A 5031-nucleotide genomic window follows, 5' to 3' on the forward strand; every position below is an offset into this window, starting at 1 on the left:
TAAATGTAGGGGTATGGGTGGGTTGTGCTTCACCGCGGCGGTGTGGACTTGTTAGCCCGAAGGGCCTGTTTCCCCACTGTAAGTAATCTAATTTGTCTAGCCCTATTCACTGCCAGTAGAATTACTCTCATTGAAGTCTTCTTGAAAAAAATCACCACTGGCAAATCTGATGTGCAAATTAGGTCTACTATTTTTAATCAGAGGTCAAAATCTGAAAATGTTTCAAATACACGGAGCGGCACTGGAGAGTGCAGACCTACCTTCATGGACTTATTCTGCTCTGATGTACACCCCCGAGAAATTGGACGAGAGTGCGTTCTCACAGCTGAAGGGATCAAACATTTAAGAAAATGATAAGGAGGATATTCACTCTTTCAGAGGGTAGCAAATCCGTGGGTTTCCTAACAACAGAGGGCTGTGAAGGCGAGGTGTATTCAAGGCTGTGATAGACAGACATGGAGCATCACGGAAATGAGGATAAAAACGGGGGTTGAGAATTAACCAAATCAGCCATGATCTCATTGAATGTTGTCGCAGACTTGATCGGCTAAATTGCTTCCATCTGCTCTCATATCTTTGCCGGCATTTGGAAGATACCGGACACCATTTTAAAAGAAGAAAAGCACAACTTTAGTGAGAGGTGGTTTCAATCAAACTGAATCAAAATTAGTTATTGAGCGAAAAATCACACTTGGCCTGTTTCCAGATTTCTTTGCTAGCATGACGAACAGAGTTGATCAAGGTCGTCTGATTGTACTTGGGCATGAAACAAACAAAGATTAGTGACATAATCTTCATTTTCTTTATGTCAAAAGTAATATCTTTCCTGATGGTCACAACAAAGGAGATGGTTTCCAAGAAAAGACAGATACTAAGTCAGCTGTAAACTAATCGATGACCAAAATATGGCTCGCGTTGTTCTCTGGGACAGATATGATTTACTGATTATTGTCATCCAAACTTTTTTATTTACCATTGAACCGTGAGTGGGAGATGGGAAACTAAGATCACCCGTAACTATTGCCATCTTTTATCACTCACATGTAGTATTTTTTTCTTGTACGTAGTGGTGACTGCGAGTGCACTTGTAAACTGCACCTGCGGATGACTTCTTTCCTCACTGGTCCTCATCTCTCCACAAACACGTTTTACATCCTTATCTCCTGAATCAAAGTAATATGCAACCAATTGATAAATGTCACTAATACCTTGGCATTTCACACGCCTCCGTTTGTCACCTTCCAATGTAAATTAATAATTTGCCGTGTTGCAATTGCACACAATAAGAGATAACAAAATACAGGGAGGTTTACCAGATTTGCAAACGCACGCTATTGAAGCTAAAACGCAGGTTTCTGCCCAAAATACGATCACAGAAGCATGCACCGAACCGTCAGGAAGCACACAATAAGTCCAGTTCCATAGGGCATGACAGGAACAGCACCAGAAAAACCACCAAATTCCTTCTCTCGGCTAATATTTTGGATGTACATCTCAATGAGCAATCGAGTTTTACATATGTTCTCACAGTAGTTACAACACAAGGAATTAACCAGTGCTACAGACGGTCCAAGCCCCTGAATCAGAAACACTCAATGCCCTACATACAACTACAAGAACATCTGCCCGTGGCGTATACGGGCTGGCTGAAGTTCATGATTGCAGCTCGCTAGTTGTCCGACTGTTTCTCCGATATAGTGTTTCGTGCAGTCCCTACGTGGAATCTTGACAACCACATTTGTCCTGCACAAGATGGGCATTGGATATTGTTTTCTGGTGAGCTTTCCCTCAGCGAGGTTTTGGTTTATGTGCTGTCGTAAATCCCTGTGTTCAGAGGAGTCTGGCTATCAGTTTCCAGAAATTTATTTTATTAAAGTGAAGCATGGTGTTTCAATTGCTTTATGGCATATCCTTGTTGACAAATTAGTGTGCCAGACATCTGGGAATGCAGTTGTGGGATACATATTCTTTGCAAAGAATTTGTGTGGCCGTCACTAATTGCCACGGCCAGCTGTCCCGAGTAGCTATACGTACAGACAGAGAGCATCCTCGAGAGCAGCACAACAGTAATAGAACATGGCAATCAGAAGGCAGCCAGAGATTTTCTAGAAGCAGGGCACCCATCCATGGATTCCATCAATAAACACATTGATCAGGATCCAATCTGCAACACCAACAACTGGACCCAGCGGCACTGAAACTAAATCAATTCCAACCACCACAGGACAGTAGGCTTCACAACAGGCTCTGCAACCCTGAGGATTGTACCTAGAACTGTGAGGATCCCACTTCCCAGCACCGCAAAACATTCCAACAACATTTCCATGAAGCACACGAGCTTCGCATCTTTCTGCTCCAAAGCACTCCGATTTTTCACAGTGGAGAATTGTGCACTGAACTCCCGCGTGCAAGGTGAGGATGCCAAACCCAACACGATCAATAATGGCAGTGAGAGCGAGGGCAACAATTTCCATTGTCATATGGACAGCCACCAACACTCTTTTTGAAAGGTACCTTTAAATATGAAAGTCTGTGCAGCAGTATAATCGGGGAACCAAGTAGCCTGCACTGGGTATTCATATTTCAGACAATTTCCTTTGTTCACCGTTTTCACTGAAAGTGAATGGATATTACTATTTCATTGCTGATATGAAACCAGATTCTGCATTGTATCTGCTCGTCGTTTTTGTTGTTGCAGTGGCGAAAAGGTTAGCAACCGCGATGAGAAATGTTTTTTTGTATTTCTCTCATTTCCTTCATTACTGTCCTGGTGAAGGGGGCTGGTGATTGGTCCTCTCGATCAGATGGAAACATCAGCGCATTGTTGACCTAATTTCATCACGAGTGCAATTGGTAAACTTCATTGCTGTTCCGTTTTGTTTTATGTTTGTTGAGCACTTCCTGTGACTTGGCAATGCACTGATTCTCCAGTATGTCCTGAATTGCCTCGCTGCCGTTTCTCTGAGCAGTTCATGACATAATCGGCTTGCACTGCAGCAAAGGCAGCATGCATGCTTCGGTGTGTCTTCTGTTCCACATGAAGAGCTGTCAGTTTCTGGATTCGTTGGAGAGCTGAGGGGGGTAACATTATCCGTGCGGTATTATTCTTCACCCAAACCCTTTGATGGCAAAGTTGGGAAGGTGCTAAACGAATGGTCATTGGCAGCAAAAGTCCGGAAAGACCCTCATCGCTGGGTCAACTCGTCCCATCCACCCTCCAGAAATATAGACAAACACGCTGACTGCGTAGCAAACAGAGTGCATTCTTTTGCAAATGGTCCATTAAAACTGGTGTCAGCTGCGGGAGCACATCAAAGATTCCGAGCATGGAAATAGACCCGACAATCGAACCTGTCCCTGCTGAACAGATAACCGAAATTAATTGAACCATATTTGCCAAAATGTGTTCCGTATCTCTCCGAACGCTTCCTGTGTATATACCCATTCGAATGCCGTTGAATTTGCCTTAAATGTGTCAAATCATTCTGCACACACAAAAATGTCTGAGTGAACTCGCTGAGTTTCTGCATGACACCATGACCAAACTTTTGGACAAAGTTGGAAACTGCGACTAGAATAGATGGCTCTCTGATTAGCCGCAATGCACAATGGGTGGAATGGCCTTTTCCCACTTTGTAAATCTTAGAAGACAAGTAGAAAATAATCTGCAACGAAAATGTTCAGAAAGGGTGTTTTATTTACACCAAATACGATCGTATCAATCGCCTTGTCTTGTTATTTACTTGTGAGGATTCTGTGCTCTCAGCACCGTGGCCTAGATCGTGGAATGGTTTTATTGTTCAGCAAACATATCGGTGTACCAGTAATTCTGCCGATTTTCTGATGCGAGCAAGTCATTGTTTTTTTCCCCAAAACATTATGAAGGCTGCAAATCTGAGCCAAAAACGAAAATTGTTTGCGGAACTCAGCAAGACTGGCAACAGAAACGTCGATTCTCCTGCTCCTCGGATGCTGCCTGATCTGCTGTGCTTTTCCAGCATCATTCTGATCTAAAATCTGGTTTCCAGCATCAGCAGTGCTCACTTTTGACTAGTTACTTCGGTGTCTCTGGTTCCCAATTCAAGAACTCCATCTCTCGCGATTTCATGTCTGTACATCCATGCTGAGGAGTTGAGAAGTGAAGGAAAGTAACTCACCCCATCCATCTCTGGGGGAATTAGGGACTGAAAGTGAATCGTATCACATTGAAGTATATCTAGATGCGACTTAATCTCTATATTTTATTGGGAACCATTTCTTTCATTGTAACCATCAGGAAAGACCCTTTCGTTTGCCACAAAAAGAAATGAATATGTCACTAACCTTTGTTTGCTTCAGGTCCAAAAATACTCAGATCAATAGCTCCCTTGCTGACCTCTGCTGGTCATGTTCGCAAAGAGGTCTAGCAAATTGCCAAGTGTGATTTTCCTGTTAATAAATAATTTTGACTCAGTTTGGCTGCAAATATCTTTTCCTACCTTTGTGCTTTTCTTTTTTTTTACATTGGTGTCTCGCACCTTACAAATGACAGCAAAGGTATGAAAGGAGATGGAAACATTTCCCTCATCAAGTCAGCAAGAGCTTTCAATGAGATCACGGCTGATTTGGTCAATGCTCAGGGCTGCTGAGCTGTCTGTAGTCATGGCCGAGTGGTTAAGGCGATGGATTAGAAATTCTTTGGGGTTTCCCCACGTAGGTTCGAATCCTACTGACTACGTTATGAATGCTTTCCTGCTGGAACAATTTTTGCTCAAAAATCAGAAAACCTATTTTGCAAACCAGTCCGGTAATTTGATTAGACTTGGGAAACTCGAGTTCTTCATCAGAAATGTTCCATATTTAAAGCGTTATCTCTATTTCTCTTTCCAGATACACTGCGCGACACATCGGGTTTCTGCAGCTGTTATTGAACGTCCTGAGCAGAAGTGCTGCTTTTCATTAGATTCCTTTAATCCCTGTCCTCTGTTCTCTGACTCGGGTCAGTGGCAACACTTCCTCCTGCTCGTCAAAGTGCTCATTCCCCACCGCTCC

The 5031-nt window shown here is 43.1% G+C and overlaps 1 non-coding gene across 1 annotated transcript; it reads left to right on the forward strand.

The window, feature by feature from the left end:
• Positions 1-4635: 4635 nt before the first annotated feature.
• Positions 4636-4717, forward strand: trnas-aga (transfer RNA serine (anticodon AGA)). Its single transcript has one exon. It is a non-coding gene; the product is annotated as a tRNA-Ser (tRNA).
• Positions 4718-5031: the final 314 nt, after the last annotated feature.

The sequence above is a fragment of the Chiloscyllium plagiosum genome, unplaced genomic scaffold (genome assembly GCF_037043375.1).
Source record: "Chiloscyllium plagiosum isolate Xiang-an unplaced genomic scaffold, Cpla_swu_hap1 HiC_scaffold_13, whole genome shotgun sequence".
Lineage (NCBI taxonomy): Eukaryota > Metazoa > Chordata > Chondrichthyes > Orectolobiformes > Hemiscylliidae > Chiloscyllium > Chiloscyllium plagiosum.